The 27,470-nt window shown below is 38.8% G+C and overlaps 1 long non-coding RNA gene across 8 annotated transcripts; it reads left to right on the forward strand.

Annotated features, from left to right (window-relative positions):
- LOC138813025 (uncharacterized) lies at positions 1-26,494 on the forward strand. Of its 8 annotated transcripts, XR_011367687.1 has the most exons (9): positions 1-181; positions 797-844; positions 1,505-1,704; positions 4,548-4,652; positions 8,525-8,694; positions 17,811-17,898; positions 18,257-18,391; positions 25,257-25,491; positions 25,776-26,494. It is a non-coding gene; the product is annotated as an uncharacterized lncRNA (long non-coding RNA). The 8 variants fall into 8 exon arrangements; XR_011367686.1 differs by lacking the exon at positions 797-844 and having other exon boundaries at positions 1,505-1,787; XR_011367685.1 differs by lacking the exon at positions 797-844.
- Positions 26,495-27,470: the final 976 nt, after the last annotated feature.

Below are 27,470 nucleotides of genomic sequence, written 5' to 3' on the forward strand. Positions count from 1 at the left end.
GAGCCCGTTTGCGCAAAAGCCTAATAAACTCCTCTTGCTTGTTGCATCTGCTGGTTTGGAGTCTTTGTTCTTGGGGTGCCCTCCCATTGAAGAAAGCATCCCAGTGCGTCTGGGGTCCTTCAGTTGGGGGCTCGTCCGGGATAAGGCGCCCCCAGACCCAAAATTTCAAGACCAGTTGGAGGTAAGACAGAGCTCTAATTTTCTGTGTTCTCCATGCTTGTCATGTTCATTTTGCGTTTTGGGGATCCAAAAGTGCCTGTACAGGACTTGTGTGGTGGACCAGAGGGAAAAGCAGATGTGCCCACTACCCTGGTCCCGCCCTGGAGTCCTACTCCAGGGTCGCGTGAATTTGTGGTGGACTAGAGGGAAAAGCAGACATGCCCACTACCCTAGTCCTGCCCAGGAGTCCTACTCCAGTGTCGCATGGAGGGGGGACGAGATCCGAGTGTCTCTATGTTCGGAGGAGTTAAGGCAAGGGCGGCCTCTCCCTTCTGAAGTTTCGCTCCTCATTTGTGCTCACTTGGGGACCGTACGGCGTTTGTCTAGTCTTGTCTGCATCTGTCTAACGTTGATTGTCTTTGGTGTCTGTTTTGTGACGCTCAAAGAAATGGGACAACAACTAACCACCCCCTTAAGCCTGACTCTAGATCACTGGAAAGAAGTCTCAGCCCAGGCCCACAACTTGTCGTTGGAGGTCCAGAAAAAGAAGAGGATAATTTTCTGTTTCTCTGAGTGGCCCACCTTCAATGTAGGGTGGACTAAGGAGGGCTCCTTTAATTTTGGTATTATTTTACAGGTGAAGGCTCGAGTCTTCCAGCCCAGCCCTCACGGACATCCTGACCAGGTCCCCTACATATTTACTTGGGAAAACCTTGCTCAGGACTTCCCGAAGTGGATTAAGCCTTTCCTTTCCCATTCCATCCCTCTCTCAGCCCCTCCACCCTCTCCCATTCCCCTCACCCTTCTTCCTCCTGCCCCCACCCAGCCCACCTTTCCTCCCCTGTCTGTCCCTCTGCCACCCACTCCCCTCACTCCTCCCCCACCACCCTTATGCCAGTCTTCCCTTTACCCCCTAAAGGAATTGTCGAAACTTAAAACAAAGGACTCCTCCACCTGCTCTCCAAATCCCCCCGTTCTGCCTGACAGTCAGACAGACTTGCTATTGTTAGAGCCTCTCCAAATGCCAGACCCTCCACCGCCCTATCTTCAGCCCGCTCCAGTGGAGGAATGCAGGAAGCCACAAGAGAGCTCCCTTGTTCCACCTATGCCTTCTCCCAATTCCACTGAGCCAGAGGCGGAGCCACAGGTGCCATAGTCGCCCAGAGCACCCTCGCCCCCACTTAGCAGCCGCCTGTGTCTCTGCCGCCATCGAGGAGGGGAGAGCGAAGGAGTCTGAACAGCTCATTCCTTCCTCCTCCCGACCGTGGGTGGCCAAGTGCAATACTGGCCTTTTTCTGCCTCAGATTTACATAATTGGAAAACCCATAACCTGCCCTTTTCCCAGGACCCCCAGGCCCTGACGGGTTTAATTGAGTCCATCTTGCTAACGCACCAACCCACCTGGGACGACTGTCAGCAGCTCTTACAGACCCTCCTCACTACAGAGGAACATCAGCGAGTGTTCCTAGAGGCTCGCAAAAACCGACCCAATGCCAAATGAGATCGATGAAGTATTCCCTAACTGGGACTTCAACACCATTGCTGGTAGGGAATGGCTCCGTCTTTATCGCCGGGTTCTGTTGGCGGGTCTTAAAGGGGCCGGGAGACGCCCCACTAATTTGGCCAAGGTACGTGAAATAGTGCAGGGTTCTGATGAAACGCCTGTGGGTTTTTAGAAAGATTAATGGAAGGATATTGTATGTATAAGCCCTTTGACCCCCCCACCTTAGACAGACAATCCGATGTTAATATGTCCTTTATTGGGCAGTCAGCCCCGGACACTCGGACTAAGCTGCAATGGCTGGAGGCACTTCAGGGGTATACTTTGCAAGATTTAGTCAAGGAGGCAGAGAAAGTTTTCAATAAGAGAGAAACTCAGGAAGAAAAGGAAGAAAGATTGCGTAAGTTGCAGGAGGATAGGGAGGACAAGCGAGACAAGAAACGTACCAGAGAGTTAAGTAAGATCCTGGCCACCATAGTCAGACAGCCAGAAGGGAGAGAGAGTAGGCCAGTGAGGAACACGGGAGACAAAAAGAGACCACCATTCAGCCGGGACCAGTGCACATACTGCAAAGAATTTGGGCATTGGGCCAAGGACTGCCCCAATGACAGAAAACAGGCCAGGGGAGCTGGGAGACCGGCACTGGTGTTGTCATTAGGAAGTGACAACTAGGCTAGTCAGGGCCAGGAGCCCCCCCTGAGCCCCAGATAACTTCACGACTTTACGAGTGGGTGGCAGTCCAGTTACCTTCTTGGTTGACACTGGTGCCCAGCATTCGGTACTCACTCAACCAAAACGTCCCCTAAGTAATAAAAAGTCTTGGGTGCAGGGAGCCACTGGAGGAAAATTATACCAGTGGACAACTGAGCGAAAAGTGCATCTTGGAACGGGGTTGGCCACACACTTGTTTCTCCTGGTTCCTGACTGCCCCTACCCGCTGTTGGGGAGGGACCTCCTCTCAAAAGTAGGGGCCCAAATTCACTTCCAAGAAGGGGGGGCCTCCATTAGAGGACCCCAAGGACAATCTCTCCAAGTTCTGAATTTACGCCTAGAAGACGAGCATCGTTTGCATGAAAGCCCTCAGCCAGTCTCAATTGACCCCAAGTGGTTGTTAGGTTTCCCTCAGGCTTGGGCAGAGACAGGGGGAATGGGATTGGCCATTGGACTTAAGCCATCGGCTGCCCCAGTGATGATACATCAGCATCCACTAAGCAGGGAACCTAAAAATGGAATCAGGCCACATATACAAAGGCTGCTACAATTGGGCATCCTAAAAACATGCCAATCCCAATGGAACACCCCGAGACTTTGTCCTAGTTTGTTTGCTTTTGTAACTTGCTTGGTTGTCAATTATGAAGCTGCCATTGACCACCTGCGAGTGGCCCCAGTTATATCTCAGCCTTGGGCCTTGGCTAGGGGTGTTCTGAGCGTGGGGGAGAACCTGTCAATCTGAGGGGATGGCCACAAGGGACTTTTGTTCCTTGCCCCAAGATGACTGGGAATACTCCTCCACCTTGGAAGGCCCCTGGGTCAACGTCTGCAGGAATCTAAGAGAAAAATCCTCCGGAGGTGAGTGGGGGGGTTGAGTCCCCTGGTAAGTGAATGGTGGTGAGATGTTGCCCCATTCACTGAGACTTGATTTTGTCTTTGTGGCCACTTGTTTGTCTTGTTAAGTTTAGTGTGTGTGTTTAATGTTTTCTGGGGTAGGGAAGTTATGGGTGAGTGTGGCAGGCTCACTCAGCAGACTCTGGATTCAGCTTGCTGAGTGGGAGCAGCACAGAGTTCCGGCAGGGATAAATTGGGGCCCATTAGTCCCCAACTCAGCCTTCAGTTCTTGTCTAGTTCTGTTTTAGAATTGGTACCAGTTTTAAATGTGGATTCTTGGTTTTTGTGTTTATCTGTGTTTTTGTTATTTAATTGAACATCTCTGGGGGAATAAAAGTTCCAGCTGGGTTTGGTCACAGACCTGCTATGCCCACCCTCCCTGTGAGGAATGGAAGGTTACTAGGCTAGTTTGGTTCCCTTCTAGCCTCAGGATGCATTTTCTCCTTGTGGAGGCTGCCAGCAGGGAGGGTGTAGAAGGCTGTGTGCCTGGTTTGGACTTTTTCAGCTAGTCCTGACAATGTAACAATTTGTAAAGTGCTCTTGTCTAAAATTGGATAGAAAAATTCGGCCAGTTTAAAGTGACCCCCTCCCCCAGCCCTCCTCCAACAGAAGGGATTCAAAAGACTAATTAGTGAATTGCCTTGCTAGACAAACAAGCAGTCACTTTCTAAGACAATGGGTTTTCTATCTTTAATATGACTTCAGTAGGACAGTATCCAACACATAACATATTACTTAATGGATAGAAGAAAATCTCTAATAGGAAATTATTTGATTTGGGCATGGAAGTTATGGTTATACTTTTAAAGATTAGGAAAAGAGGTAAAAGTTTTATTAGAACTTGTAAAACGAGTATGAAGTCTTGACCTTAGACATGCCAAATTCTTAACCTGGCACACACTTAAATTCTTAGTGGTACTGAAGGACTAAACCCAAAACCCTATACTTATGAAACAGCATCTCTACTACTGTCATACCTGCAGATTATAATTGGATTTCTTATTTTGAGGTAGTATCACTATGCCTGGGTCTGATTGGACTGCAGTCCTCCTAACACAAACCAAACATTGTACCCAGAAAATGATTAGTTTCTGAAACTTCTTTATATTGTCTGGGCTTGCCTGGAACTGGAATTCTCTAATTGTTGATGCCCAAGAAGATAAGATTACAAGTTTGAGACACTTTATCCAGTAAAAATATACAATTTTAAAATTTCTTGATATTTTCTATATTTGTGCTTTACATATGTAGCTAACCATGATTTTCTCCCTTTTTTGTTTAGTACTCTTGAATTGAAAACATTGGTTTGTTTTGGATGGAATCCCATGAAAATCAAAAAAAAACTCCCAAAATTTTATTTCAAACATCATGGAAAAGAAGGCTTCAGGTTGGAATAAAACATTGATCCTTAAGTTATAAATGCTATATATTTATAGTGTTGGTCAAAGTTTTCTTAACTATGAGAAGGAAGACAGAAATGTGAAAGATGTCAGACATAATTTTGATAAACTTCTAGGTCTCCGTAGAAATTCTGTAGTTGTCACTTCATGTTATCTTCCTTCCTTAAAGCTTGCTTTATTAAAGCCCTTTGGGTGGATATTGGCTGGACTGATTGGTAATATTCTCCAGGAAATGAAACTGATTTTAGAAGGCTGATGGTGTGGTAAATAAAGGAATGATGAGAATAAGTACAGATATTGTCACAGAATGAGCAGACCAGGCTCAACTACTGACCACCAAAACAAAGCAAAGTTTCCAGTCTAATGATCCACATTGGAACATATATATGTAAATATATAGCTACATAAACATATACATATAAATATACATATACCTGCATGCATGAATTAGTAAATCTCCAGTAGAATATAGAGCAACTTGGCTTGACAATTATTAAACTATATCAAACTGGTTGCAGGAAAGGTGCAGTAAAATAGCAATAATTTAGAATACATTTTTTTCAATTTTTATTTTTTATTGTGAAAAAACGGTACAGAGGGATTACAATTACATGGGCAAGATGATGAGTACATTTCTTAACAAGCATTATAGCCTCCTCCATTGTTTCCCCTTCCCAACCCTTCCAAGCCTTCCCGAAAACTAATCCTCCCCCTACAACCCCACCAAAATTGTAAAGTTCGTTTTTGACATGACAACTTGTACTTCTCAACTTGCAATGGGTCCACCTGTATCCTGATTAACACTTGTTTTTCCCCTTCCCCTCCACAAATTATAACGACATCAAATACAGTGAAAGCAGGTGTTATACTGTGGGGGAGGGACATACAAAGAAACAAAAAATAATCATATAAATGCATTAGAAACAAATGCATGAAAGAAAAAACTTTAAAATACATATCTTAGGATTTATTTTCCTAACATCGCCTTACCTGACCTTTTCTGCTTGATTCATACATATACAAACTATTCCAAATGAGGGAAACCATGGGACCTATGTTTCTTTGGGTTTGGCTTACTTCACTTAATATAATTTTTCCAACTCTTTCCATTTCCTAAAAAATGGGGCAATGTCATCCTTTCTGATGGAGGGGTAGAATTCCCTTGTGTACATATACCACATTTTCTTGATCCATTCATCTACTGAGGGGCATCTGGGTTGGTTCCATATCTCAGCTATAGTAAATAATGCTGCAATAAACATAGTTGTGCCGGTAGCTTTAGAGTGGTCTTGTTTGTAAACATTTGGGTAAATGCCCACAAGTGGGATTACTGGGTCATAAGGGAGCTCTATGTGGAGTCTTTTGAGGAACCTCCATAGTGCTTTCCAAAGTGTTTGAACAAGTTTAAACTCCCACCAACAATGCAGTAAGGTTCCCTTCTGTCCACATCCCCTCCAGCATCTTTTGTTATTAGAGTTCTTGATTTTTGCCATTCTAACTGGAGTGAGGTGATATCTTAAGGTTGTTTTGATTTGCATTTCTTTTTTGGCTAGGGCTGTTGAGCACTTCTTCATGGGTCTATTGGCCATCCTTGTTTCTTCTTCAGAGAAGTTTCTCTTTAAATCTTTTGCCCACTTATTTATTGGGCAGTTGTTTCTTTGAGGATTTGTTGTTGGGGGGTTTAATTTTTTGAGTTCCAAGTATATTTTAGATATGAGACCCTAGTCCGTTGTATGGCTAGTGAAGAACTTCTCCCAATCCATGGGCTTTCTATTGATCTTGCTAGCTATGTCCTTTGCCAGGCAGAAGCTCTGCAACTTCATGCAATCCCATTTGTCCAACCTTTATTTGATTTGTTGTGTTTCCGGGTCTCTATTCAGAAAATTTCGGCCTGAGCCAAGGAGACCTAAGATTTCTCCTATTCCATCCTGTAATGTTTTCAGAGTGTCTGCTTTGACTCCGAGGTCTTTGATCCATTTGGAGTTGATTCTGTTGCAGGGTGAAATATAAGGATCTCACTTTAATTTTCTACAAGTAATTACCCAATTTTGCCAGCACCATTTACTGAAGAGGCTGTCTTTCTTCCATTCTAGTTTTTTAGATCCCTTATCGAAAATTAGATAGCTGTAGGTCTGTACGTTCATTTCTGGGTTTTCAATTCTATTGCATTGGTCCTGAGGTCTGTTCTTGTGCCAGTACCAAGCTGCTTTTATTACTATGGCTTTATAGTAGAGTTTGAAATTTGGCATTGATATTCCTCCAGCAGCGTTCTTTCCGTTGAGGAGCATTTTTGCTATTCGGGGTCTTTTATTGTTCCATATGAATTTTTGGATTGCCTCTATTTCCTTGAAGAATGAGGTTGGAATTTTGATAGGTATCGCATTGAATTTGTAAATAGCCTTGGGAAGTATTGTCATTTTCACTATGTTAATCTTTCCAATCCAGGAGCATGGGAGTTTTTGCCATTTTTTAAGTTCTGTTTTGATTTCCTTTTTCAAGTTTTTAAGGTTTTCATCATAGAGGTCCTTCACTTCTTTAGTTAAGTTAATTCCTAGGTGTTTTATTTTTTGTGGGGCTGTTACAAATGGTTTCGCTTTCCTAATTTCAGCCACACTTTTCTCATTGTTGGCATACAGAAAAGCCATTGATTTGGGGGGTTAATTTTATACCTTGCTACTTTGCCAAAATTTTGAATCAGCTTGAGTAATTTGGGAGTGGATTCTATGGGATTCCTTAAATACTGGATCATGTCATCTGCAAAGGGGGAGAGTTTTATTTCTTCCTTCCCTATTTAGATCCCCTTTATGTTTCCATCTTGTCCTATTGCTGTAGCTAGGCATTCTATTACTAGATTGAAGAGAAGTGAAGAGACTGGACAGCTATCTATTTCTACAAATTCTAATCAGATCTCAGCAGATTAAATATTTTATGGAATTCCTATTAAAATATTGCTTTGCAGACTGACTGATTCTTCATACTACACCTATATATATCTGTGAGTTTGTATGTGTATATTTGTGTGTGTTTGAATAAACTAATACAACAATGTAGCAGATAAAATATTAGTATGGCCTATCCAAAGAAACATACATCCCATGGTTTCCCTAATTTTCAATAACGAATATATATCTGCGATAAACAGAAATGTTCAAAAGCTATGTCCATTTGACCAGACAAGATAATGTTAAGGGAAATGAACCCCAAGATAGGGACACAGTGGTTATTTCTTTCTTGCTATTGTTTCTAACATACTTATAATGTGCAATGTGATTTTTTGTGTGTCTTTATAGGTTCCTCCCTCAAACTATAACACCTGTTTTCACTGTATTTGAAGCTGCTACATCTTGTATATATGCTCCTCTAGTTTGGGAAGGGGAAGGAAAAAACCAAAATGCTTAAACGGGATACAGGTTGACCCATTGTAACAATTAAATTCACAAACACTATGTTGAAAAATGAACTTTACAATTTATGTTGGGGACTGAGGGAGGGCAGTATACTTTTGGAGGTAGGAGGGAAGGATGGTAGGGGAAAATAAAGGAGGAGGTAACAATGCTTGTTCAGAAATGTACTATTACATGTAGTGAGCAACCAAAAGTAATATTATCTATTGACCATGCTCTGCTTCCAAGGAAGCCAGGTGGATAACTTCTCATGCTGTAAATCAAACTGGTTATCTTATGTCTTGGTATTGTAAAAATATCAGGAACAGAATAATGAATGAATGTTGTAAACTGAGGTGAAGTCCATATATAAATGTGAAAAACTGATAAAACAAAAGTATCTGAGCAATATATTGTGTTTTACATCATAAGGAAGACCTAGAGGAATGAATTCTCTTTTTGATATCCTATCATAGGTCCTTAGAAGGTTGAAATCTTTCCTCATTCTTGTAGAGGCATCATCAGATGAGAGGAACTGTATTTTTTTTGTTTCCTTCAATTTATTCTTCAGTCCAAATCTGAACTACTTGAGATTGAAAGAAACCAAGGGAAATTATACACGTATACTTTGGAATGAATAATCAAGGTAAAATAAATAAAATACTTACAGCCTTGTAAAAGGTATAACTAAATTGAGTTATATATTCGCAAGTGTAAATAGAAAATGATTTAAGCAATATCAGGTTATTGCTAATTGAAAAATGTTGAGTTGCTTAATATTTTTCCTTTCTACTACCTTGAATTATTTATTGATTTTGCATAGAAGATTAAAGATGAGATTAACGAGAAACTTGATTTAAAATGGACAAAAGTTCTGAATAGACATGTTTTCCTTAAATCCCTGAAGATCGACAGTGGGTTAACAAAGTTGTACTTAATACAACTTCTATGCTGGCTTAATGCTTTGAGACCAGAATTCATTAGCGAAATGTCACTCAAAATTACTATGATACTACTTAATTACTTTTATAACTCTTATCAAAAAAATCAAAGGAACCAGGTGTTGTGGTAAAGGCTTGTAATTCCAAGCACTTAGGAGGTTGGATTTAAGTCTAAGGCCAGTTTGGGGTGTGCTGCAGATAGTAAAAACTTGCCCATTATTATAAAATATAATAATGGTGAGAGTGTGGAGAAAAGGAAACTTTCTACCCTCTTGGTCAAAATCCAGGTTAGTATTCTCGTTGTAGAAAGTAGTATGCAGTTTTCTAAAGAGGCTGATATCTGAGGATCAGGTTCAAAGCCAGCCCAGGAAGAAAAGTCTGTGAAACTCTTATCTCCAAGAAACACCAGAAAACTGGAAGTGGTGCTGTAGCTCAAGGGGTAGATCGCTAGCCTTGAGCTGAAGCCCTGAGGGACAACACCCAGGCCGTGAGTTCAAACCCCAAACCGACAAAAAAAAAAGAGAAATGCTAAGTTAATGTATCATCTTACCCACCAATAATGTGATTATTTCTCTCTCGGTAACTCGTGAATATATCTGTAGTTCATTGTTATTTACCTTATTCACAACAACAGCCAATATATAAATCAAAGTTGTGTTCAACTACAGACTAATAAAGCAACTGTGGTACATGTACAAATTTTTCACATTTCTGCCTTCCTTCTCTTCTGATATAAGAAAGCACTGACTAACACTATAAATATATTGCATTTATAACGGAAGGATCAGTGTTGTTGTTGTTTTCCAACCTGAAGCCTTCTTTTCCATGATTTTTGACATAAAATTTTCAGAGTTTTTTTTATTGTTATGGGATTCCATCTAAAACAAAGCTATGTATATCAAGAAACCCAAAGTTTTCAACTCAGAGTACTAAACAAAAGAGGGAGAAAAGTAAGGTTAGATCTATATGTTAAGCACAAATACAGGCAATATCATGATATTTTGAAATCGTGTACCTTTACTTGATAAAGTGGCTCAAACTTTTAATCTTATCTTCTTGGGCAACAAAGATTAGAGAATTTCATTGCCAGGCAAGCCCAGACAACAAAAAAAAGTTTCAGAAACTCTAAGCATTTGCTGGGTGCAATGTTTTCTTGCCTGTGTTAGGGGGACCGCAGTCCAATCAGTCCCAGGCAAAATGATACTACCTCAAAATAAGCAATCCAATTACAATCTGCAGGTATGGCACTAGTAGAGATGCTGTTTCAAAATTATAGGGTTTGGGGTTCAATCCTCCAGTACCGCTAGGAATTTGGTAAGAATTTGGCAAGTCTAAAGTCAAGACTTCATACTTATTACTATCTTTGTGATAACTGCAGCTTCCTTATTTGGAAACTGAGCTGTTCAGTTAAGAGTGAGTAGATGAATCTTATTATTTAAAATTTCATTTAACTGAAATTGGAAAGATTAATGTCTCAGACATTATTCACATTTGAGATTCATTAGCCACATATAGCCAGTGGGTAGTATGTTAGACAATGCATATATAGAATATTTCCATTATCACAGATGTTTCTGTTAGAACTGTTTTAGAGCATGTTTCTGCTTGTTAAGGGATGGTTCATGTTCATAAACTACATATGCTACATAGATGGTACTAAGACTGAAGATAAGACCAGAAATGCTAGACACCCATGAAGTTAAGATATAGATATAAATTGTTCTACATAGGCACACTTATTTGTGAGGAGGAAGAGGATCAAACAGTCAATGCCAGCAGAATCAACGCTCTCAACTCTTGGAAAGAATAGGTGGAAATTTTAGCAATTCTTGCAGCTTTGCTTCTGTGATTGAAATTGGCTGTGGTATTCTCAATGGTGATTTTGTTGGAAAATATACATGTGTAATTATCATATTAGCTCACAGAAGAATTAAGATTTGTGCTTTGTAAATGTCATTTGGTATTTATATGTGACATTTCAAATTCTTCTGGTACCAATACACCACAAATATCTTTATATGGCTTCTGAGTTTTTGTTTTCGTTAGCTTTGTTGTTCTTACAGCAGACATTTAAAAAATAGTGGAGAAGTTAAGACTTCCTTGTGTTTTATAATCCCATTAGTACTCAGTAAGCTTAATAAACAGTGAGAATACAATAACTATGTGAAGAAATTATATCTCCAATTAATTACTGGAGCAAAGAGAACTGGCTCTCCAGAATCTCACCTTCAAAATTCAAGAATGAGATTGGAATAAGACAAGCAAAGACAGAGATAGTAATTTGCACTGAAGTTGCTGTGCTGTCACAATGAACACCTGTTCTCATGCAATCTTTTTGAATCTCACAGTTAGCTTTTATGTGGTTTTTATTAGTATGACAAAGATGACTGACTTTCTCAGATTTACATTTGGAAATGTGTGGGACACATTCCTTTATCTATGGAATCTACCTTAAAATTGTGCATCATTCACTTTGGTCCTCGGTGCCTTTTCTATCCTTGTCACAAGTATGTATTTCTACAAATGGAGACGCTGGATTTTGGAGGTTGTGTGATTTGCAGTAGAAGCAAAGTATTATGGGTAGGACCCTTTGGTCCATTTTGACGCTTCTTTGTAGAATTCTTATCGTGGTACTTAATCATGGACTCATGTGTAAGTAATTCCCCCCATATTCTCTATTGGGTGTTCTAAAAGCTTCTTGTATCTGAATAGGCCTATCTTTTTGCATGTTTGGGAAGTTTTCTGCTAGGATCCTGTGAAACAAATTTCCTAGACCATTAACTTCTGTCTCTAGGTGTTCCTCTACACCCATTATCCTCAAATTAGGCCTTCTGATGGTTTCTTCCAAATGTTGAATAGATCTATCATACTTCTTGGTTTTTGTCTTGGATGGTTGTATATTCTTTCTCTATAATATCTAGGCTGTATTCAATTCCCGAAATTCGATCTTCTGCATGGTCTAACCTACTGCCAAGACTTTCTACTTTGTTTTTTATTTCTTTTTCTTCTAGTTGGTCAGCTTTCAAATTCTTTGCTGGAGCTTTGTTTTAGATCTTGCATGAAACTCTTTAATTCCTTAATTTTGTGTTCAGTGTTTATTCTCAAATCACTTAGTTGATTGGTTATGGTTTACTTGGACTGCCATTCCTTCTCTTGGGTTCCATTCAGCATTCCATTTGTAGTCTCCCTGATTTCTTTCAGCTTTCTGTTTATGGATTCCATGAATGCCTCCATTGATCTTTGTCTATTCTCATCCGGTTCTCTCAGTTTCTGTATTTCTCTTTGATTAGCTTCCTCATGTTCACAGAATTCCTGTAGTTCTCATTGAGTGTTCTCAGCCTGTTCACACCATTCCTGACTTTCTCTTTGTCTGTTCTCAGCCAGCTCATGCAATTCCTCCTCTATCTCTTTGACTGATCTCAATCTGCTTATGCAATTCCTTTATTTCTCTTTCAGTGTTCTCAATCTGCTCACAAAATTCCTGTATCAATTTTTGAGTAGCTTCCTCAAGCTCATGAGTCTCCTGTATTGATCTTTGGTTACCTCTTCTCTCTACCTATCATCCTCACACTGATACTTTGCAAATGTTCACTCTTTTCATTTACGCTGTTTATCTGTAGTGTTTGTAGAGCTTTTTGGGAACGTCCTCTGGTTTATTCATTATCTAATCTGTCCCCTGATTGTCATGAGTGGGAGCTGAGATCCCCGGACTTGCTATTTTTCTTGAGTTTTTCTGGCCATTTGGGATGAGTGTAACACCAGTTTTGGGCTCGAACACTATTTTAAGGTAAGCATCAACCAAAGTCTGTAGTTACACAGTCAAAAGTCTGCAGATACATTCTAGTTCAAGAGATAGAATCTATTCAACATCAAACAGTAAAGGAGAATTTGGCAACTAGAAATTATTCGGTTTAGGGAGTATGTGGGGAAAAATAGGATTAGTGGGATGTGGAAAGGTGAGGGAGAGTGGAATTAACCAAGTCCTAATCTCAAATAAGGGAAATGGATTGGACAGAATGAAAGCAGATAGAGGAAAAAAGAAAAAGAAAAAAGAATAAGAGAAAAAAAGAAGAAAAATAAAAAAAAAGATAAAAATGGGAAAACAAAAATTTACAATTAAAATGTGAAACCCTTAAAAACTGCAAGTTTGAAGGACTAGTATTCAGAGAAGAATGGGGATGGGATGAGAGGAGAGGAGGGATCAAAAGGAGACATGAAAAACTAGAAAAATAAAAACCTTTTAAAATATTATATTGGTATAAAGAGGTAAAACTGCTCTTAAGGAGTTTAAGTCTAAGGTTTTGAGTTGAGTAATAAATTTCTGGATTAAATGTGTATTCCTTGGGGGATAAGATCTAATAATCGGCAAGAGGTATATCTGAAGATGAGCAGAGCAGCAATTAAGTCACACAGAAAAGAATGAAAGAGAAGAATTGAAAAGAATGAGAAAAGAAAAAGAGAAAAAAATGATCAAAATGTCAGTAGAGATTTTTAAAAAGCATACAAACATATACACCTAAAATTAAAATTATACGAGGAAGAAAAGAAAAAAATAATAGAAAACGAAATTTTTTTAAAAATTAGAAATTAAATTTTTTTTTAATATTTAAAAATAAGGTACAAAAAAGAAAGTTCTTTGTTTTTTTTTGGGGGGGTGGGAGACGGGAAGATTCTGTATCTCCCTTTTTTTCATATCCAGTCTCTTGGTGGAGTCTTTGATCTGCTTGTGGTGGTTGGTTTTCCTGTGGCTTAATTGGTTAATAAAGTCAGTTTGTTTGGGCAAGCAGAAAAATGCTCTGCTTTTCCCAGGATTTTGTGGTCCTCCTCCCAGGCTAGTTCAATGGGATATAGACCTGCTTTGAGTATCAAAAAAGAGGGAGATGGCTGTTACCTCTCGTTTGGAGATGCTGTGATGAGGTTAGGTTCTGTGTAGAGTTGAGGCCTTTCAGCAAACAGTAGCTTTTCCCTGAGGGGCTAGCTTCTGAGACATTCACAGAGCCCAGCCTGGAGCCACTGTCAGGGTTTATGTTTACTGAATTTCAATTGATTGTCAAGGCTTCCATGGGGAGGGGCAGCCTCTGGCTCTGTTTATGCAGAAAAGAGAGCAACTCCTGGGGACAGATTTTCCTCTGCCTGGGCTGAGTGACTGTTTCCTGTGTGGAGTTGAGCCTGGCAGATCTGAGCAGGTTCCTGTGACCTGCTAAATGACTCTCTGTTTTTCTCTCAAGGCCTGAGTTGGCACTAGCAGCTCAGCCGTGCCTTTGTCAGTATCAAAGATGGAGATCTCTGGTAGTAGGGTGGGGGATGATTGGCCTGCCCTCCTCTGCTCCCTGAGAAGGAGTGAGGATGGCAGGCTTCTACTAACACCGCCAGAGTGTTGGTTCCTGGGTCATCTCTGGTCTGTGATCTGCAGGGTGAAAATATCTGCTCCTTGTCAGTTCTTGCTGGTGTTGAGTAGAATTCGCTTACCTGCTGCATCTGACTCTTTTGTACCAGACTCTCTGTGTTGCAGGTATGGAAGCTATGGCTGTTGCTGTGTCGGCGGCAGCCAGCAAGTACTCAGATCTGTCTCTTTGCCTGGATTTTCTCTCTCTGGCCACACTCTCTGTACCGTGCTGGCACACTTGGTGTAATTCTCTGGCCTAGGACTGTTCACTGGAACACTAAAACTCCTTTCTATGCAAGAGCTTTTTTTGCCTCCAGCTTTTCCTCCACCATCTTAGTTCTTCACATTCTTAGATATGTTTTAACATCGATTTATCCAATGCCAAAGACATTGCTTAAGACACCATTTTGATGAATGAAAAGAAATCATGCTGCAATCTCATTATATGGCAATTTTCTGGTTTAAAATTCTTTTAGATTAAAAATTGATGGTGGAAAATGAACATTCCATATTCAATTTTATATTTTCCTAATTATTTTAATATACTTTCCAATATTATATAATGTTAAAACATTACTACTTACTTAGATTTTGGATTTCTAAATTGGCCAGAGTAAAAGTTCTATTCATTCACAATATTAAGACCATAGAGGGTCCATTATGACCAATGAGACATTTTAAACTTTTTATTTGTGGTCCTTAAAGGTTGTGCTGGGGAATCAAGTCCAGTGCTTCATGTGTCTTAGTCTACCATTTGCCTGAGCCTGATGTGACCTGTGGTTTTACTTTTACTCAAATGGAATAAAGAAAAATTTCACTAGGAAGGAAAAATTACTTGGTTACTTTCTCCAATATCTCTTGCATACATAAAGTAATATAATTCTATAGTGACAGAAAATGGTGTTCCTATTAGCAGTAACTGTTTATTTTTTGTAGCCCCACTCTTCACTAAGTCTTGCCACTATCCAATTCCCTCTTCCCATAAAACATGACTATATCCACTGGAAAACCACTTCCAGGCAGCCTCCTCCTTAAAAAGTCAAAACTTAACTAACATACCACCTGGTAGAACCGCTATAAATTTTCAAAGGCCTGACTGCAATCAGACTCCTTCCTGAAATCCCTCCTTTGCTACAGGGAAAGCCTTCTTCCACTCCACCCCTTCCTGCAATCCATGCTCTGCATGGATACCAGGATACATCCATATCTCCTCCTTCTATATCCTGCTTTGCTGCACCAAGAACCCTGCCTACATCAGGCTCCTCCCTTGAATCCTCAATTCATCCATCAGATACTGGGCCCATAACTACTCTAGTTCTTCATAGTCCCATTGCTCCCATATCCTAGTACCTCCAAGCTCCTCCCTTCCCTTTCATACCCCACCCACAACTAGCCTTCTCCCACAAGCTCCTCCTCATTTCATCAGAAACTTCACCCATAAATAGCCTAATTCTAAATGGCCTAACCTCGCAAACACAGCCTTGAACCTACTTCTTCCCACAAAGTCCATAAGGCTATTACAAAAAACCTTCACTTCCCTATAACTGCCCTTGAAGCCCAGCCTTGCTTGGCTAGAAGCCTCTCACACAGCCTATCTCCTGCCTGGAAAGCCAGCCCTGCTCCAACACAAGCATCTGCAAAGATGACTTTCAAATCATCTCTCTAATGAATAATTTTGGAGTTGCTTGCGTTACGATGTATCAGAGATTTTAGTAACAGAAATTCTCTACCAGAATCCATGTTGAATTTCCTCCTTCCACTAAAGTGACCTTTGGAAAAGATTGAAGTAATATACAGGTGAAATGCCAGAAATAAAAACTTATTTGAGATCATAACAAAATTATGATGAAGATCCCATTCAATGTGCTTGAAATTTTCTAACAAAAGGAACTTAAGAATATTTAACTGCAGACTTTGTGAAGACTAGAAGACAAAAATACAAGAAATGTCCTGTTAGACCATGGTTCTGAAAACAAAACAAAACCAAGGAAAGACAATATAATGAGACAGAAGAGAATGAGGAACTTGTACATAGAATGAAAAACATACACAGAATCAGGTAAAAATAATTTTGGTCACAAAATTATTTTTATTATATATATTTCATTGTAAATTATATATATATATATATATATATATATATATATATATATATATATTTGTAAATATTGTTCTTCGCTAACCTGTGACTTAATATAGGTCTCAGCAGGGATCTGCTCAGGTAGTTGTGTAGTTAGTCAATTTCATCATTGCAACATCCTCAGGATGGTAAACTCCCACACACCTTAACATACCTCCAACAACACTAGACATACACTCCTATTGGTCCAACAGAATAAGCCAGACCTGTATTTTACCAAAACTTTCAATGTGGCATTTTACCAAAGCTTTGTATGCTATTGTTTATTCAGGTGTGATACAAAATGTCTCTGCCCAGAATTAAATGATGGCATTTATAGCTAAAAAGATTTAGGGTCATTATTAACATCTATCGCATGCTGAGGATTTATTTATACCTCTCTTTTTCCCTTTCTTTTTTCCTCCATTCTTTCTTTCTCTTTCTTTTTTTTTGGGGGGGCAGAGTCCAGTCGTGGGGACTGAACTCTGGGCCTGGGTGTTGTCCCTCATCTCTACAGCTCAAAGCTAGTGCTCTCCCAATTTAGCCACAGAGCCACTTCCGGCTTTTTTTAAATTATATTGTGCTGAGGAATCGAACCCAGGACCTCATGCATGCAAGGTAAGCATTCTACCACTAAGCCACCTTCCCAGCCCCTTTTCCTTTCTATTTTCTTTCTTTCTTTCTTTCTTTCTTTCTTTCTTTCTTTCTTTCTTTCTTTCTTTCTTTCTTTCTTTCTTTCTTTCTTCTTTCTTTCTTTCTTTCTTTCTTTCTTTCTTTCTTTCTTCCTTTCTTACGTTATTTCTTCTCTTTTATTTCCTCTTTTAGGAAATGAGTATGAATTTAGATATTTTGTTTGTTGAACAAGTATTCTACCATTAGAACATCCTTTTTCGATTTATTTACTTTGCTCATAGGTTATCAATTTTGCTGAGGGCTGAACAGAGGCTAAGTTCCTCACTTCTGTCTGCCAAGTAGCTGGGATCACAAATGCATTCCAACGTGCCAGGCTTTAGGATGATATGAGACTCTTAGTACTTTCCTTGCATATTGGTTCTGAAATGTGATCTTCTCAAATTTTACCTCTTCAATTAGTGATGTGAGTTCCAGTAGGCTCCCCTGTCAGTATATATCGTCTAAGTGAATTATTGAAGGCAATTTCATTTTAATCTCTTTTTCTTTGCCAGTCCAGGGACTGTTACAGTTTTATTTCTATACAGTTTTTGTGTATATGTGCACATTAGTTTTCAAATATTACATTTTGATCGGTTTTTATTTTTTTATTTTTCTTGGTTATGGGGCTTGAATTCTGGATCTAGGTGTTGTCCTTGAGCTCTTCAGATCAAGACTATCACTTTACCACTTGAGCCACAGTGCCACTTCCTGTTTTCTGGTGGTTAATTGGAGGTAAGAATGTCACGGATTTCCTGCAAGGGCTAGCTTTGAACTATCATCCTCAGATCTCAACTCCTGAGTAGGTAGGATTAGAGGCATGAGCCACTGTCACACAGCTAAATTGTTACTTATTTTAAGTTCTATGATTTAGTTGAGGGAGTAGAATGAGTGTGTAGAAAGGTAACTTTCAAGTGATCTCTCTAAATAATTTCAGAGTTTCATTTTCATAATGTTTATTTCAGTGATTAATGTGACAATGTGTACTTGAAATTATAAAAAATTAGTTTGATGGTACATAAAGAGCCAGATAACACAACATGCTTTTCATTTTCTAAAGAAAGGAATGTCATACAAGTATGTTTATTGCCAGGCTTTTTCATCTGAAAAACAAAGAAAAAAGAATATCATAAAAAAGCTGAAAGGGATCAGCAACCATGTAAGAGTGATATAGCATTGGAGACATCAAGACCTGAATTGGTTCAAGTAAAATAATACTCTGGGAAAGGTATCTGTGAACTAAATTTATTCATTGTAAATTTTTTATTTTTATTTATTATGATACTTGATATATAAATACATACATATATGTATATATGTATTTTTGTAGGTATATATGTATGTATATATATATATAAATTTGTATATTTATGTATATCAACCCTGCAACACCACTGAGCATGCAAACTTATGTGTTCATCATTGTAAGCTAGACCTGTGTTTTACCAAAGCTTTATATATAGTGTGTTATATTTTCATTTAGGCTTGACACAAAATGTGTTTTCCCCTAGAAATAAATGATGACATTTATAATTACAATAATTTAGGGTAAATGTTTACATTAAACACATGCTCAGTATGAGTTGTTCTTTGTTTCCTTTTCTTATTTTATCTTTAGGAAGTTGATTTAAGTTTAGATTTTGTGTTTACCAGACAGGTATTCCACCACTGGAGTCACTCCACCAATCCTTTCTTGTTTAAGTTACTGTACTCATAGAGTAGCAATTTTTGCACCCATCCCAAAAAGCAGGGATCATGATTGCATTCCAAAATCCCTACTTAGTAGGTTGATATGGGTGATACTTTCCTTCCTAGACGGATTCAGAATTGTGATACTCTCAAATTCTACCAATTTAGTTAATGGTGTGAGCTCCAGTTCTGCCTACCTCTAGATGATATTATGGAAATAAATGATTACAGGTAATTTGAGTTAATCATTGGCAAATATAGGTGATTTGATATTAAAATATATGGTAAGTTTGAAAGTAAGAAAAAGAAAAAAGGAAAAAAGAAAGAAAGAAAGAAAGAAAGAAAGAAAGAAAGAAAGAAAGAAAGAAAGAAAGAAAGAGGAAGAAAGAAAGAAAGAAAGAAAGAATGAGAAGGATAGAAAGAAAGAAAATTATTGAGAATGAATTTTTTGGAGTCAGGAATCGCATGGTAGAGGTACTACCTGTATTGTGTATTAGGTCTGCCCCAGGCCATGCAAACCCTTTGCACACACCTTCCCACTTCTTGACTAAGTTTCCACTCTTTGTTACCTAGGTATTTGGCACACCTGGAGGCAGCCACCTCCCCCTCCTGCTAAGTCACAACCGGGTCAGCCTCTGGTCACACTTTCCATCTAACCAGAGATGAGTCTCAGGCCTTAAAGTCACATGTAGATCCAGTGTGGCCAGAATTTACCCCGACCTGGCCTCACCTCATCTGGTTCTTTACCTAGATAGGTCCTCGCTGGAGGTTGGGTCACCCCATTTTTTTTACATGCCTTTCTACCATGTATGGTATGGGAAGCAGTTCAGTAAATAAACTACTTACCTGACTGAATACCGTGTGGTGTTCTCTTCATTGACTACTTAATGAAACTCACCTAATTAATATGCCTTACACTTAAGACTTTCTAGTTATGAATCCATAGATACTTTTGTGACACATGTGAGTTCAGTATCTACAAAATATATGTACTGACTCATCATTTAACAATATAATTCTGCCTGGAATCTTTAATAGCACTTTACTTAACCATAAAGTCTATTTTGTTTGCTTTCCTTTGTTTTGTTTGTTTTTTCTTAAAGTAATAAAAGCGTTAGTGGGACAATCTGAAAGGATCTCTGGCTTCATATTTTCTCATCCCCTTGGGCTACAACCTGTGTGCTACCAGCTCAGACGATGGGACTTTGAAATTTTGGAAAGTAGATGCACATCATAATGACCCATGGCTTCGGGATTTCTGATTCTTTTTGAAATGTAATTGTTACTTAAGTATGTACAGTGAGGTTACCATTTCACAAAAAAATCAGACATTTACATGTTTATTTATATTTTTTGTCAGTTGTGGGGCTTGAATTCAGGGCCTGGGCACTGTCCCTAATACTCTGTGCTCAAGTTAGGTAGCACTCTAACAATTGAGCTACAGAACCACTTCTGGCTTTTGAGTTGTTAATTGGAGGTAAGAGTCTTATGAGGACTTTTATTCCTGGGCTGGCTTTGAACTTCAATCCTCAGATCTCAGCCTCATGAGTAGCTGGGATTACAGGTATGAGCCACTTGCACCTGGCTTGAAATGGTCTTTGTGTGTGTGTGTGTGTGTGTGTGTGTGTGTGTGTGTGTGTGTGTGTGTGTGTGTGTGTGTGAAAATACCATAGAGAGGGGTTATAATTATATGGGCAAAGTAATGAGCACATTTCTTATGAAGCATTGTTGCCCCCTCCTTTGTTTCCCCTTCCCATCACTTCTTATCTCACACACACACACCTCACTAACCCCCCCAATCCACACTCACCCCCCTCCCCCGGGCAGGTTGTAATGTTCGTTTTCTGACATAACATCTTGTATATCTCATTGTTCAATGGGTTCAACTGTATCCCTACTTAATTTGTTTTTTTGCTTCCCTTCCACAAATTATACCAACATCAAATACAATGAAATCAGGGGTTATACCGTGGGGGAGGGACATAGAAAACAACAAAAGAAATCATCTTATAAATATGTTAGAAACAATGGCATGAAAGAAAAAAATACATTTGAATCCTTATCTTGGCATTCATTTCACCTAACATCAACTTATCTGACCTTTTCTGCTTGTCTCAGACATATACTAGTTATAGAAAATAAGGGAAACCATGGGACCTGTTTCTTTGGGCCTGGCTTACTTCATTTAATATATTTTTTTCCAAGGCTTTCCATTTCCTAACAAATGGGGCAACGTTATTCTTTCTGATGGAGGCAGAGAATTCCATTGTGTATATACACCATATTTTCTTGATCCATTCATCTACTGAGGGGTATCTGGCTTGGTTCAATATTTTAGCTACGGTAAATAATGCTGCAATAAACACAGTTTTGCTGGTAACATTAGTATTGATTTGTTTGTGATCATTTGTGTAAATGCCCAAAAGTGAGATTGCTGGGTGATAGGAGAACTTTGTGTGGAGTCTTTTGAGGAACCTGCATACAGTTTTCCAAGGTTTTTGAACAAGTTTACACTTCCGCCAACAATGCAATAAGGTTCCATTTTTGCCACATCCCCTACAGCATCTATTGTTATTAGAGTCCTTGATTATACCCAATCTAACTGGGGTAAGGTGGTTGTTGTTTTGATGTTGTTTTGGTTTGTATTTCTTTTATGGGTAGGGAGGTTGAACACATCTTCATGTGTCTATTGGCCATCCTTCTTTCCTCTTCGGAGAAGTTTCTCTTTAAGTCTTAGGTCCCTTATTCATTGGGTAGTTGTTTCTTTGAGGATTTGTTTTAGGGGGATTTGATTTTTTGGATTCTAGGTATATTTTATATATGAAACACTTGTCCGTTGTATGGCTAGTGAAGATCTTCTCCCAGTAAGTGGTCTTTCTATTGATCTTGCTAACTCTTTCCTTTGCCTTTCAGAAACCCTGCAATTTCATGCAATACCATTTCTCCAAACATTTTTTTATTTGTTGTGTTTCTGGGACTCTTTACAAAAACATTGGTCTGTGCCAAGGTGACCTAATGTTTCTCTTATTCACGGACTCCACTCCCAAATTACTCAAACTGATTCAAAACTTTGGCAAAGTAGCAAGGTATAAATTTAACCCTCAAAAATCAATGGCTTTTCTGTATGACAACAATGAGAAAAGCATGGCTGAAATCAGGAAAGCAACTCTATTCGTAATAGCCCCACAAAAAAAAATACCTAGGAATTCATTTAACCAAAGACATGAAGGACCTCTATGATGAGGTCCTTAAAAAACATGAAAAATGAAATCAAAACAGAACCTAGAAACGGGAAAAACTCCTATGCTCCAAGATTGGAAAGATCAATATCGTGAAAATGGCAATAGTTCCCCAGGCTATCTACAAATTCAATGCCATAACTATCAATATTCCAACCTCATTCGTCAAGGAAATAGAAGAGGCAATCCAAAAATACATATGGAACAATGCAATACCCCAAATAGCAAAAACAATCCTAAACAGAAAGAACAGTGCTGGAGAAATATCAACACCAAATTTCAAACTCTACTAAAAAGCCATAGTAATCAAAACAGCTTGGTAGTGGTACAAGAACCTCCCTCAGGACCAATGGAATAGAATTGAAATCCCAGAAATGAACCTCCAGGCAGATAGCCATCTAAAAAAATAGAATGGAAGAATGACCCCCTCTAAGTTAATGGTGCTGGCAAAATTGGTTAATCACTTGTAGAAAACTAAAGCTAGATCCTTATATATCACACGGCACCACAATCAACTACAAATAGATCAAAGACCTCAGAGTCAAAGCAGACACTCAAATAGTCACTTTTAATATGATGAACTGCTTTGTGCTTCTGGCTCACATATATAGTCCTTGCTATAGTTAGGATTGCAGGTATGAGAAACAAACACTAGGTGTGTGTTGGCTTGTTTTAATATTGTTTGTTTCTTATACTACGAAGTTCTTATTTGTATTTTCACCTAGGTAGTGGAGATAGGTGCTAGCCAGTATTGAACCTTCTTTGGTTGAGATGGGACCATGTGGAAGTTCTTGCCTAGAATGACATGGAATTGAAATCCTCCTGCTCTCAGCTCCCCATGGACCTGGGATGATAGACATATTCCATCACACAGAGCAAGAGGTTGGGCAGCATTGCAGGAAAAATTACACTGGTCTTGAAATGATGTCCCACATAGGTAGCTTTACAGGCATATGCCTTCAAAACATTGTTGTATTCAATTTCACTTTGAAGTAGTGTTTGCATATACTTAGAGATACAATGATAACACACTACATGTTTAAGATATAGAATAGTCAATATAATTAGCACGTTTATCTCCTAAAACATTTAAGCTCATGTATTTCGGTAACCTCTTGACTCGGCTAGTTATTTTTTTTGAGTATACCACAAACATGAATGCATTGATAATGTGCATAGAAGATTGGAAGTTGATAGAGACAGACAAGTTGGACTATGTGTAGTAAATATATATTTATCTATTGCTGCTGCTCTGAAGAACATTATCATATATTCACCATGACAATACCACCATATATTCACCATGAAAATAATTTTCCTGCAGTGTAGAATTTTCCATTTCATAATCTGCCATCTTTTATCTTTTTTACATTTTCCTTATAAGTATGAATGTTTTCTTGTATGTTTTGAAATTATTAAGATGTAATGTAAACATTTGTAGAATCTACTGAAATTATCTCAATTTGTTTGGTTTTGTGATGCTAAATCATTAAAACCAAGGTTTTCCTGAAAGTTTTGCTAGCAGACTATATCACTAAATTGTATTCTAAACACTTTTTATTATTGTATTTTGATATAGGGTTGTACTGTTGCTGTTTTATGATATAGAGTGTTGTGAAGGTGGACTAAAACTTGCAACCCCACTGTCTCCAGTAACAATGCTTTATCACCAGGTTCTGTAGGCTCATAATTATAACTAGCTAATCAGGGGTTTTAGACCTGAGATTTAGTTCAGATGGCCTGAGCAGAAAATTTTATGAGTCTCTCCTCTCCATTTCACTACTAAAAGGCTTGCAGTGGAACTTTGGACAATTGTTAGAGCACTACAGTCAATGGCTGAGATCTGAGAATTACGGTTCAAAGCCATCCCGAACAGGAAGGCCCATGAGACTCTTATCTCCAATACACCACTAGAAAACTGGAAGTTGTGTGGTGGCTCAAGTGGAAGAGAGCTCCCCCTGAGCTGAAGGGCTGAGGGATAGCACTGAAGCCCAGAGTTCAAGCCCCATGACCAACAAACCCAGGGCTGATGAGACCGCCTGGCAGAGTATTGGAACAATCGCTATCTCTCTGAGACTGTTTCACTGGGTTCTTATCAAAGGAACTTGGCTTGAGACAAAGAAGTGCCTCCATGCTTAATTTCTTATTACTGGGCTGCCAGAATATTTCATTTGCCTCATAAACTAGTGGAAGTTTAGCAATTTGCATGTGAGAGACTAGGATTAAAGGAATGAGCAAGTGGCACACAATATTCACCCTCACCTAGGAAATAACTACCTTAGAGGCCTTTAAAGGAATATGGACATAAGTAAGGATGTAACTTGAACTTGAATCTGGGGCCTGAGTGTTGTCCGATTTGTAGCACTCTACCAATTGCGCCCAAGGTCCATTTCTGGCGTTTGGCTGGTTAATTGAAGATAAGTGTCTTTAGAATTTTACAAACTAGAGTGGGTTCAAACTGTGATCTTCAGATCTCACTCTCCTGATTAGTAGGTTTAGAGGCATGATCCATTGTGTATGTCTTTGTAGAGATGCATATAAGCATCCTCACAGAATTTCCATGAAATTGTATAGACATAACTCTACTTTTTGTCTGTCATGTTTACATTACCATATGGGACATAGCCAGTCCTATGTGTGTCATGTTAATTCAGAAAAGGAGAAGCATAGAGTTAACTTCCTACTCTCCTCCCATTGGTACTGATCCTTCTACCGTAACTGGGAGGAAGATGAACAAGTGACAAAGTAAGTGGATGTTGGCATAAAGAAAAGTTTTGTCCTTGAAAACTTGATATGTTTGAAGTTTCTGAATCAAAGTCAACTTTCTTCTTTGCTCACCAGTTGTGATTTTTACTAGGGGATTGAGGCTTGGAACTTCAGAGGATAGCAGATTACATAGTTGTGGATGTGCTTGCGGTTTTGGACTCTCAAGGATGACAGGGAGGGCTGTGTAGAGCAAGTCTGATTCAGTAGGGAAACAACATTTTCTTCCTATTACAGGGAGAATTTTAGGGGATTATATTTGAGAAATTTGTAGAAGTGGGTTGTGAGGAGCATCCTGCTTACAGGAGTTTATTCCTACTTTCCAACAACAAGTCCTGCCAGACAGAGGCTCAGAATGGGGAGGGTGGGCTCTAATTTTCCTTGTCACCAATCTTCCCACAGCAATGGTTGTTCCATCATCCCTATGTGGATGGACTTCTACCCTGATGATTTCTATGAGACCAAGGACCATGACACCCTGAAAAAACTTACACAGTATGTCAAGCTCAACATGCCCTCTTCAGACCTGCTCTTCTGCTTACACATTCTTCTGGACTAGCTGGAGGAACCCACGACCCATGAGACAAAGAAAAAGTGGAAGAAGTCCTTGTTTAGATGCCTCAGAGCTCATGAGTAGGTATGGAACCTGCATCTCTAGGGATGGGCCTGATTGGCCAAGGGCCCTTAGTACTCCCTAGCTTGGCAAAAATGTCATTTTATGGATATTCTATGCCAGGTAATAACTGTTCTCTTTTGAAAGAACTTAGAAGTAGCCACTTGTTTAAAACACCCTACCTTCGCATCAGTGTTCAGTCCAAACTCAAATTCTACAGCTTCCCCCATTCTATCCTTATGGAAGTTTAGTCACACCTTAACTTCTAGGGTCTACTCTAAGACTCCTGTACCTATTTCCATTCTCAGGTTTGCATCACCATAGAGCAGCTCCTGCAGAACTCCAGACAAAGAACCCATCAGTGATGTCGTCTATAGTGACTGATGGAGATCAGAATCCATCACTGATCTCAAGAAAGCATGTGAAGGTAGAGGGTTTTTCTTTTCCAATTTGTAGAGAGGCCCAAGTACATTTTGAGTCCTGTGGACAATCCACTGGTTTTGAACCCCAAATGTTATGCAGGTGTACCTGCACATACCACCAAGGAAGAAGATGATCCAGAATTTTCCCATTGATGTTCACAATCAAGCTAGATCAGCTCCAAACCAGTCAAAAAAACACGTCATGGTGTACAGGGTAAATGTATGCTAATGGAAAATGACCCCAGTATATGCTGAGAAAAACCAATACGTGAGATCCAAAATCTAGATTCAGATGAGGTCAGAGAATCTTCCCTCACAGAATACCCAGACAAATCTGTCCTCTTGCATGGGATCCAATTTCCAATTGAGAAATTAGAATCTGTCCCTACCTGGACTCAGGAGAGAATCCTGTCTTTAATGAGGAAATCCCTTTGAGGACTCTGAGGCAGAATTTCTCCCTGAACGCCAAGTTAGAGACCAATCTAGATTTGGAGATTCTTTCTCCCCTTAGTGAGAAAATCCTTCTTTTTCTTTTTGTCCTGATTGTTGTAAAAGTTTCATTCTATTTATTTTTCGAACTTTATTAAAATGTCAATGTTTTTTGACATATTCTCGAATTCTTGATATATTTCCTCTTAAACTTACAATCTGAACCATCGTGTATACATGTTCTGTAGGAGGGAAAACACAGAGTGACAGAAAGCTGTACAAGAAATCCTACTGGATATAATGGAAACTGTTAAATGCACAGGGAGTGGCAATGAAGCCAGGCCATGCCAGCATGGGGTGATAAGGTGGCTACAAAAGGTCTAGGACATAGCAGATCAGATGTCCTAGAAAGTTAAGCTGTCTATTGGTATAAATGCCACAATACTTATAGTGGTATGTGGGACACGCTTCCAACAGTGAGTTCTAATCTGTATACATCTTCATTGTGCTTTGGGCAAATATGGAAGAAAAATTTGGCTCCAATAATATAAAAAGTCTACTTAGTGCTGAAAAAAATTGACAAAATATAAAATAGAAATATATACTGGAAAGTATATACCATCATCAATAGAAGAAAGAAGGCTTACAGATGTGAACAAACACAAAATCAGGAAGAAAAAACTCCACAATTAAATCAGTTTTATGTAAATACATTATATTCTTTATGTAATATATACTATTTTATATAATATATAAGATTGAATATGATTTTTCAAATTACAAAGGCATTTAACTTTTTAGTCTTCAGTATTTTTGCGTAAAACATTAGTGTAAATATTATTAGGGAAAGAAGTGATATAATTTGATTATAATTATATGAATATATATACGTGTGTTTCTAGATATAACACTTGTTATAAATAGATGAATAATTATATACATATATTTGTATATATCTGTCTATGAAGTGAATATAATGAAAGTGAGTATTATGAAATTGATTCCAGTATGTATACAAAAATTGAGTTCATGAAACTTAGGCCTGTAATCTTAGTGATGTGAGAAGCTGAATTCTGACTTCTATTATTTATTACCCCAAGCCTTAGATTTTCAGAGGAGTCCTGGGCCCTCCAGTGTAGCAAAGAGACACAT

The sequence above is a fragment of the Dipodomys merriami genome, unplaced genomic scaffold (genome assembly GCF_024711535.1).
Source record: "Dipodomys merriami isolate MVZ:Mamm:240054 unplaced genomic scaffold, mDipMer1.0.p SCAF_575, whole genome shotgun sequence".
Lineage (NCBI taxonomy): Eukaryota > Metazoa > Chordata > Mammalia > Rodentia > Heteromyidae > Dipodomys > Dipodomys merriami.